The sequence below is a fragment of the Mytilus californianus genome, unplaced genomic scaffold, assembly GCF_021869535.1.
Source record: "Mytilus californianus isolate M0D057914Y unplaced genomic scaffold, xbMytCali1.0.p SCAF_42, whole genome shotgun sequence".
Taxonomy (NCBI): Eukaryota; Metazoa; Mollusca; class Bivalvia; order Mytilida; family Mytilidae; genus Mytilus; species Mytilus californianus.
Genome location: NW_026262693.1, coordinates 1644702 through 1655440, shown reverse-complemented (window position 1 = coordinate 1655440; position 10739 = coordinate 1644702). Strand labels below are relative to the sequence as shown.

General features: G+C 32.7%; 2 long non-coding RNA genes across 2 annotated transcripts; both read right to left on the bottom strand.

Annotated features, from left to right (window-relative positions):
* Window positions 1-4271: 4271 nt before the first annotated feature.
* LOC127699877 (uncharacterized) lies at window positions 4272-5422 on the bottom strand. Its single transcript, XR_007981265.1, has 3 exons — window positions 5333-5422; window positions 4971-5041; window positions 4272-4410 (listed from the first exon to the last, which is right to left on the bottom strand). It is a non-coding gene; the product is annotated as an uncharacterized LOC127699877 (long non-coding RNA).
* A 2278-nt stretch (window positions 5423-7700) lies between these two features.
* LOC127699878 (uncharacterized) lies at window positions 7701-10422 on the bottom strand. The gene is made up of 3 exons (XR_007981266.1): window positions 10345-10422; window positions 9020-9091; window positions 7701-8118 (listed from the first exon to the last, which is right to left on the bottom strand). It is a non-coding gene; the product is annotated as an uncharacterized LOC127699878 (long non-coding RNA).
* Window positions 10423-10739: the final 317 nt, after the last annotated feature.

The following is a 10739-nucleotide window of genomic DNA, read 5'->3' as shown; positions in this document are numbered from 1 at the left end:
TGCAGGGCTTTGTTCATTTTACATGTTTATTCTATTAACTAAGGCTTTGCTAAGGAATTTTCTCAAAAGGAAAATACCTGGTACTAGATGTTTCAGAAGGGTTTCATATCCTGCCGAAGTTAAAAAAAGATATTGAGTCAAATTAAGAGGACATGAAGAAACACTTGATGAGATATATGTTCCAATTGAAAGGTTTTTTCTCAATGTCAAGCATCTGATATTTGTATAGCAAAATCTGATAGTCCATAAATGAGTTTTTATCAGTGTTGCCGAAGTCAAAAGCAGGTCTAGTAACTGCTCGACTCCGTCCGTCTCTCTGTCTGTCCAAAAGACCTTGGGTAGGAAACTTTCGTCAAAGTGTCTTTTTGGCTTCTATGAAAGGGAATGATTTAATATTTGGTCTGCAGCTTGATAATGTTGAGTTGTAGCCAGTAAGCCATTTTTTTCCGCTGTGTAGCCACTTTCTGTGTGCCGATTGTTTGAAATTTGAAAACAATCATTATACAAGGAAAATTTTGGTCAAAGTTTTCTTATGCTTACAAGAAAGGGATAAATGATCAGTTAAGCTCCAGTATACATGTTACCTCTATCATTTACATGCAGTGACACAGGTCTAGACCCGGTATTGGTCTTGTTAGTTGTTGATTTTGATGATGGAAACAAAAGCTCTTCTTTATAAATATAACAGCCAACTGGAAGAAAACTTACAGGTAATAAATCAGAGTCAAACTCATCAACTTCTGGTCAAGCATTATAATCGGTGTCACAAGATGATTGAATATTTGATTTCCCAATATTCTTAGTTTCAAGTTTAATTGATGGTTATCAACAAACTCATGCTTTTATAATTAAAATTTTGCAGTAGCCATATTGACATTTAGATTTGGAAAACTTAGTGAAGAGTTCTTGACATTGTTCTTCTGTAATAGAAGTTTTTTGTAGTCATTTCATGTTGAAACAGGTAGAAAATTTGTTTTTTCACTAGAAAGGATATGTTTGGGGGTTATTCTTAAATTATTGGTTTTTTGGGGTATACCTATGGAGTGGTCAGTTTGGTTTAATTTTATTAGAATAAGTCCTGAAACATTACTGATCCATTACTGACTTGCAAGAGAATAATTCAACATCATTTAGATCCATATGAATGTAACCTTTGATTTGACCTTAGTTGGAGATGATCGTGCATATGCTCAGCAAGATCAGGTAATGAAAAGAAATTCAATTGAAAAAGTGAAACTATGATTGAATAGGAATATCAGTGCTGTTGACTGTTTAGACCTGCAAAAATATCCTAAAATAAAAATTATAAATCACCAAGGTTGGAAAAGGTTATATCAAGAAAAACATTATTATATATTTTTAAATAAAGCATGAAAGAAAAATTGGGTCACCATTGTTTTTGCTTGATTTAATATGGAAAAAAGTAATAATGGAAATCAATTTACTGTACATTCCTTTACAAAATTATTATTTGATTTATCTCCCTTAATAAGGTGAAGTTTAATTATTTTTTTAATCATTCCAAAAATATTCTGTTGCAACAAAAACAATCGTAGTCATAAGGTAAAATTATATAATATTATTCATTTAAATGAAAAGTCTTACAATTGATTACATTCATTGTCTCAAAATTTGCTTATTTAAAAAAAATTATATCCGATTGTAATTCTGTAATTTTAAGAAAGATTACAGAAGAACCTTAAGTACATATTATTTTTAATGATAGCACTAATAAAAAATTCTGATATATGTTACAATAAAATCTGTGTCAATATGGGATTATGTTTGTTCTCACTTTAAAGTTATTTATGTAATTTTCTCTTGCTAAGAATAAAGGAGGGTCTGAATTTGTATGTATGTGTGTGTGTGTGTGTGTGGGGGGGGGCTTAATTTTTTTGTTCTTAAATTTTTTACTATTTTGCACAATATTCTCTTTTTTTTTATATAATTTAGTACCCCATTATTCTCCATTCTTTTTTTTTTTATGCTCCCGCCGTAGCAGAGGGAACATTAAGTTTTACCCTTGTCCGTCTGTACGTACGTCCGTACGTCCCAAAATTGGTTTCCGTTCTCTAACTTAAGTTTGCCTCAACCAAATGTTATGAAACTTATACACAATGCTTATTACCACAAAACACAGATCAAGTTTGAATGTTGGTGGCATCACTTTTACCGTTCTAGAGTTATGCCCCTTTACAAATGGAAAAATTGCTAAATTTTTCGTTTCCGTTCTCTAACTTTAGTTTGCCTCGACCAAATGTTATGAAAATTATACAACATTCCCCATTTATTTTGCATATTTTTCTCTATTCTGCACTTTTTGCCAATTATTCTCTATTCTGTTAACCCCATCCAGACTCTAATAAAGATATATCTGATGCTCAAAAACCTTATTTTGCAAGCTTTGTTTGAACAGAATTACAATATTCGTAAATTTTCCTACATATTCTTATATAAGCATTAAAATGCAATTAACATTATATAGCAGTCAGTAATTCTGTTTTTGTCAAGAGATATTTGGCAAAATCCTATTGCTCTCCCTTTCTTAACACAAAAGCAACAGAAATACATATGAAAGATCAATTTCCCCTGAAGACCTTGTATTAGACTGGGATACAATGAATAGAGACGTGATAATGTCTATAAGGAGTCAACTGATGATATTTGTAATTTGACTTATTTGTAGTTCTGGTCCTACTTATTATTTTAGCTTTTAAATGTTTTATATGTTTATTATAGTTTTCCAAGTACAATGTAATAGGCAAACACAGGATAAAAATTCGTTATTTAATGGCGATAACTACTATAAGGAGTGAAATGACGATTTCTGTAATAGACTTATTTGTACATCATGTTCTACTGGTCAATATTCCTATAAAAGTTTATATCTGTCTATTATAGTTTTCAAGATAATATGTAAAAATGGTAGAAATCGTCATTAAAGGGCGATTACTGCAATAAGGAACCAACTGACGATATCAGCCTTGCATACTTATTTGTAAATCTTTTCTTGCTGATGATTGTTATGCCCCACCTAGGGGCATTATTTTTTTCGGTCTATGCGTCCGTTCGTCTGTCCGTCCGTCCGTCCGTCCGTTTGTCCAACAAATATTTTCGTCAGATTCCGACTTCCTGTTTTTCGATACCTTTAATTTTGTCAATATGTTTGGTCAGCAGCTTGACAGTGACGAGTTGTAAAGTGTGTGCGCTTTTCAGATCTGTCAGAGACATTTTATTCCTGTTTTCCGGTACTTTAAATTACGAATTGGGGTATGCCTAGGACGACATTGCTTGCATTCTTGTCATAGTTGTAAAAACAACGTATTTGTCTTCTGGCATCCTAAGTATTTTACAGAGGGGTGCCCATTAAATACCAGAATCAGTGCTATATATTAATCCTTAAAATACAAGACAATAATGGGACAAAGCAGCTAGATCTATCTGTTTATAGTTTTGTGATTCCATTAAGAGTTGAGTCGTCTTTGTGGAAATTTTTCATAGTTTGTCTAAAACAGGATTTTTCGCTGTGGTGTTGGCGCTTATCCATTGTTGAAGACTATATTGTAACCGATGAATATATTTTTGTAAAATTCTGATGTCTATTTGCTGTTAAAGGCTGCATTATTAAAACAGCATGCAACTCAATCCTGAGAATTCACAATCTCACAATTGCAACTTATTGATGAAGACTTTCTAGAAGAGTCGAGATTCAGAACAAAATAAGAGGGCTGTAAATCTGATTTTCAGTTTTGTAATTTTCCTAACATTTAAAGAAATTGTTGTCTCATCTAATGCCAAGCTAGAGCCCTTCTAATCCTTACTGGCATTTATTGTACAAAACTCTTCAATTTAGACTATTTCACTGTTATATGTAAGAGTTTTCAGGTCCGTCCCTGAGAATTGAAATTTTTATTCAAAACAATTTAAGACTCACAAACACCATCAATAATCAACAGAAGTGATTAAAACAGAACCTAACAAAATAATGAAAAATAAGATATGAATATTTTTATTCTTGTAAAAAGTAGCCGGAGAAGGTAGAATAATGCTGACCATAAATCTTTTGTACTCCATATACTCTGTGTTTTATAAAAACACGATCCCCTTTCTTTAGATCAAGTATTGAACTTACACTCTGGGAATCATAGTCTTGGTTACCAACATACCCATTGGTGTAAACTGAATTATTTTTCATTAGTTCGTACTGTACCCTGTTGGATTTCTCTCCAAGGAGCATGCATGATATCTGATATAGTCCACTACTCGTTGCAGTAAATACTCCAGTGGAAGGGTTATACCCATTACCCCTGTTTATCCTGACGTCATCGAACTTTACTACATCATGTATTCCATTAAGAGTAAATGGGTGCGTTTTCAGAGATGCAAAAAATACAGGTCTATCTTTATGAGCTGCAAAATATGAAGGAGCCTAAATTGGTATCATAAAATAACAAATTTAACAGAATATTCATAAACCAAAATCAAAATTGCTTAAAAAAAGCAAAGTAGTGTTATGACTTGGTGGTGATCGCCATGAACACAATGCGCTGCAAGGTGAAAAATGCATAATTTACAAGGTTTTCAAGAATTTTTAGGGTTTCTTTTGCCGATGAATGGGGTGTGTAGTGCGCCTTTCATTACTAATTCATTGTCTATAAACCAACTCAACCCTTATAGCATTCCCATTGAATAACATATTAAGTAGTAGTTTAAGACGGTATAATAACGATAAATTTGCGATTTGGTTAAAATTACCTTTTTGTCATATGGGTTCGCAAAAAATGGAAGTATCCGATACTACCTTTGCCAGGTGTCAAGAGTTTTAAAAAGGTTTCGGAGACTGCTACCATTCCATGAAAAATTGCTTTCAAACGTTTGAATTGTCGCATTCGGTGCATTTCATGCGAGACAAAGAAACATTTGCGAAAAACAGTTACTGCAGAAGTGATAACAGTGTTTCTTATATATACCAGGCTCGGAGTCTTTGCAGTTTCTCTCATCATCGATCTCATAAAGTCTTCGGATACACAAATCTTCTTGTCTAAAACATAATAAGATAAATATTAAAAAAAAAGAAATCATTTAATGCACAGACAAAATCAAATCTCTAAATGAAAAAGATGTAACAAAGGCTATAACACGGATGTTTGAATCAAATATTTGTAAAGGATTTCCATCATCATGCATTCTTTGTAATCGATTTTAAACATGTTACAAATATTAAAATGTGCGCTTCCGCTAGCGCTACGCAATGCAGTGTAGCAAATCGCTTATTCCAAATCAACTGGGTGGCTGATGGTTTAAATGATATAGAGAGTTGAAACATATTTACCATTGTCGTTTGATGTCACCTTTCCAAACTGACCACATATACTAATACACAGTATAAAATAGATAGATACCATTTTGATGTTAACCAGGAACACCTTCATAACCTGATGAAGTTGATTTAAGAATTTATATATTCAAATAACATTAAAATGAAACCATACACCTAAAATGACCTTTTTGGTTGCACGCAACACAGTAACGGATTGCTTCATTGTATTAAATTACAAGTATCAAAAATTGTGGTAGTCTTTACTATCTGAAAAATACGGAAATAAATTTTACGCTATGACAGATTTTGAAAATAGCAATATCACAATGATTTTTTTAAATTTGTTTAATTGGACGATGCCCTTTACCTCTAAAGGAGATAAAACCCGAGGCGAAACAAATCATTATAAGTGGTACGTTGACGAAAAATAAGTTTGATACAAAATAATTTCCAAAAAATATCAGCATTATCGAAATGAATTTCCTAAGTGAAATCGTAACTTCACCAATGCATCAAATCACATGTTTTCGTAGACATTTTTTCAATTCTAAAGGTAAAATGGAAGTGTTTTTGTTTTTCCCCTTTATGTGATAAACCAAATGTAGATGTGTTACAAAATACGTTAAAAAGTACATAGTAACAATATCTTTATAAGATCCAAATTGAATGTTCTCACAGCTTTAAAAATTCAGAATTAACATAAAAATAAATTGCTCATGATTATTTCATAGAAATAAAAATCTCATTTCCATTGGAACCCAAAACTTTGTGCAGTTTTCTGCCTATATTCTGGTACTTAATTTAAAATCGCGATTAATGGTACTAGCAACTATGTTTTTAATGAAGTTATTTGACATTTTATATCAACCGGAAGTATTTGCTGATTACCTTAATCAAAGAAAATTTCTTCGAAACGTAATATTGTTTTAGATTCATTGTTAAAAGTAACCGAATGTTACTTTGTATACAATATGCCAAAAAGTTAAAGCTTTCCCATGATAGAACATAAATCCTGTTTTCTCAGCGAGCCTGATATTGTTTTTCTTTCAATAGTAACTTTAATATATTGAAAAGACCATAAATAGATTTATATCAAAGGAGTTCGTAATGCTTTTGATTTAGTTTTTAACGTTGGATTTTGTTCTCTTTCAGTTTTAATGTCTGTGTTGTCTTTGCCATTAAAAGATTTGTTTATCCTTTGTTAAAAAAAACACTTTTCATTCAAAACTTTACATTCGATCAAGATATCACTCGAATAATGTACATGTACATATGTTTTTATGTGGTGATGTGACCGGTTGTTGAGGGTTATCAAGAGACTGATAACAATCCGCACTGGACTTTGGGCAAGCAACTATCAATCAATCATAACAATCGGTTATTGTAAGCCTAATCACTGGAAATGACCCATTAATGATTTTTAACAAGAGTAACACCAATGTGGACGTCACAGGTGGAACAAGACTGGCTGACCCTTCCGGATCACTTGGTTTTACTCACGCTATTTAGGTGGGTATTCATGCTACTCATTCATTAGTTTCTTGGTAGTGTATTATAGACTGCCCTTTATCTTATCGTTGCTTTTTCTTGAACTTTAAACCAGGGTGTTGTCAGTTTTTTATTTGATTAATGGTTTTTGATTGCACCCATGTTATCTTCTCCCTCTTTTCGTGATAGCTATATATACTCTGCTTTAGTTGGACGTCAAAATGATCTTCTCAATAGTGCATTTATTTAGAAATGATATATATGTCTCGCATAGAAGATTCAATATATGCTCTATTATTTTATCAATGAATATTATCAAACTGATTAAAATAACTATTTAGAAAAAAAAACAACACCATTTCTTTTTAGAATTTTCATGATAAAAATTTCTTTTGGAGGTCATATAAACACTGTAACTCTACATTTTTTGTATATCAACTGAGACTACTATAACACATTATATGTGTTATAGTAGTATCAGTTTATATTGATATTAACGTATTTTTGATCGAATGACAAACGGGAGTAACTTTGACTTGATATTCTATAACTTATCTAAGTCTTCAAAGATTTAAAATACTCAAAGAAAACAAGAAGTTTACGACGGTCTAGGTAATTATATTTTTCTTATAATGTAATAGATTGTTATACTTGTTGTGCTAAGTAATATTGTTAGATTTGAAAAAAAAAATGTGTGTTGTGTCCAGTTTTCGCCCACTTTCTCTGTTGATGATAACATTTCCTTATTTACAAGACATATTATTTGTAAAGCTTCAGTATTTGTCTACAGACATCAGAAGTATCCAAATGGATAACATTGGGATGCCAGTATTAAGATCTAAATTCCAAAAAACATCATCAACACTATATAGAAAAAAAACCAAAACAAACAAACAGTAACTATTTTATTTATTCTTGTAAAAAGTAAGCAGAGAAAGTAGAGTGATGACCGCCCACAATTTGCTGAGCTCCATTTACTCTGTGTTTTATATAAACACGGTCACCTTTCTTTAGGTCCAGTATTGCACTTACAGTCTGTGATTCAAAGCCATGGTTACTGACATGACCAAAGATGTAAATTGAATCATTTTTCATCAGACCGAACTGTACAAGGTTTGCTTTCATTCCAAGAAGCATGCATGCTATGTGATATAGTCCACTTCTCGGTGCGGTAAAGACGCCATTGGAAGGATTATATCCACCACCCCTGTTAATCTTGACGTCATCGAACGTGATTACATCATTTACTCCATTAAGAGTAAACGGGTGCTTTTTCATGGATGCAAAAAATACAGGTCTGTTTTTATGGGCTGCAAAATATAATGAAGCGTTAATCAAATAATAAATATTACGGACTTTTCACGAGCCAAAATCAAAATTAATTGCAGAAATATGAGCGCGGAGTAGGCTTTGAGTAGGCGGCGCTCGCCTTGAACGTCGTACAGTGCAAGACAAAAAAATGTTATAATTTTGCAATTTTGCCGATTAAGGCGGATGTCACGATGCACATTTCGTTAGTCCGACCCTGTCTTTCACACAATTTAACCCTTGTAGCATTTATATACTATCTAGTATTGAATAACTTAAACGGTAGTAGTTTTAGAGCATGTCATAACGTTAAACCTGCGTTAATGAAACACATGACTATCTCGTCTGTAATATAGAGGCGAACGATACCAAAGATACACTCAAAGTCATAAATCGAAAATAAACTGACAACGCCATGGCTAAAAAAGAAAAAAGACAACCAGACAAAACAATAGTACACAAACTCAGCATTGTAAACTAAAGATTGAGCAACACGAACCCCACCAAAAACTGGGGGCGATCTCAGGTGCTCCGGAAGGGTAAGCAGATCCTGCTTCATATGTGGCACCCGCCGTGTTGCTCATGTTAGTACAAACCCGGTAAGAAGTCTAATTCGGTAGTTCGATCACATTCAGGGAAAAGCGGACGGGATTGTAGTTACATTTGGATCATACATAATCTTACATATAATAGTAACCGATAGGCCAGAGGTCAAAGATGGATAATAAACGAAAAAAGACACAGCTTAGGTGTCAGAGTTTTAAATAAAATTCGGTGACTGCTTTCATCCTATGACTATATTGCTTTGAAACATATTAAATGTCTCATTCAGGGCATATCAGTAGAGAATGGGAAGCACTTGTAGAACAAAGTTACTACAGAAGTGATAACAGTGTTTCTTACCAGGCTCGGAGTTTTTGCAGTTTTCTTTCATCAGCGATCTCATAAAGTCTTCGGAGACACAAATATTCTTGCCTGTAACATTACAAAATAGTATATATGAAAAGAAATCATTAAATTCACATTCAGACAAAAGCAAATCACAAAATATAACCAAACAGGAACAACGGCTATAGCATGGATGTTTAGATTTGATATTTAAAGAAATATTACTCATTATATATATTTTCACTTCTTTAATTCGAGCTATAAAATGTTTTGAAAGAAGAAAACAATAAAGAAAGCAAAGTTCAAACAGACATTTGTATTATTGTATGAAAAAAAGTTCCCAGTAGCAATGTATAGCACTAAATAACATACTTATTTTGTGGATATATGTAGAATTGCTGGATTTTTATTAAAGAAATGTATGTAGATTTTATAAAATTTCCATTCAAGACTCCGAATGACGTGGATTGAAGAAATTATTGGTCACCGTACGGTCTTCAACCATGAGTAAAACCCATACCTCTTTATTGAAAAACACTTAGAATGTAGAACGGGAAACCAAAAAAGAATTGCATAAATAATGATATAAATGAATCTCCATCAAGTTGATAAGTGAAGGTATTTTCAAGTATGCAGTTTCATGACTCTACCTTTCCAGTAAATAGTTACAAAGAAAATAAATATTCAGTAAAAGTCTAGTTGAGAGTCGTTGGCATTCTAAGTGGATGAGTTTAGCTATAACAAGATGTTTTAGAAATATTTAGAATTACCATCAACATACCGACAATTGGTTTCTCGCGTGCAAATGAAATTAACACTTAAAATATATTTCTTGCGTCCGATGCGCTTTTTTCTGAATTACTCGTTTGAAAGGTTCGATTTCCAATATTGCACCATATACTGCGACCTCGTATTAAAATTTAAAACCACTTACTAGTACATGTGGTGTGAAGTTTGCGGTTCAGTGCGCAATAAAGTGTAGCATACCACACATACCAATCAAATAGGGGGCTCTGTGGAGGAGTTGTCTAAGTAGTCGAACTACTATATAATTAGTCGTTCAACACCGAGGTTGTGAGTTTGATTCCGGCACGTTACTGTCGTGGCAGGTGTGTTCGACTCTAATATTAATTGACTAGGATTATCATTTTTGTTACCGAAGGTCGGTTGTTCTCACTGGGCACGCCGGCTTCCTCCACCAATAAAAACTGCCTCTAAAAGATAGCACAATAGTGCTGAAAGTGGCGTTAATCACCAATCAATCAAACCAATCAAATAAAATGGCTGACTGTAGATACTAAATTGGTGGTTTAAATGTTATAAAGTTTAATTATACTAACCATTGTCGTTTGATTTCGCTTTTCCGAACTGACTGCCGATAGCAATAAGCAGTAAGAAATAGATGAATACCATTTTTGATTTTAACCAGGAAAACCTACAATAACGTATCCAGATTCCGTTTACTTAAGAATATATATATGTTTAAATAACATTAAAATGAAACCATACACTTTAAATGACCTTTATTGTTGCATGCAACATAGTAACAGATATATTGAAATACAAGTATTCGAAATTAACAATTTACAAAAAATGAAAAATTGCAACGTTTTCTGTAAATGTATTTCATTGGTCAAAGACCAAATCAGTACGTAATTATCTAAAGGATTTATCGCATTGCATGGAACAAATCACAAAGTGGTCCGTTAAAGAAACTATGCAAATATTCGATTCA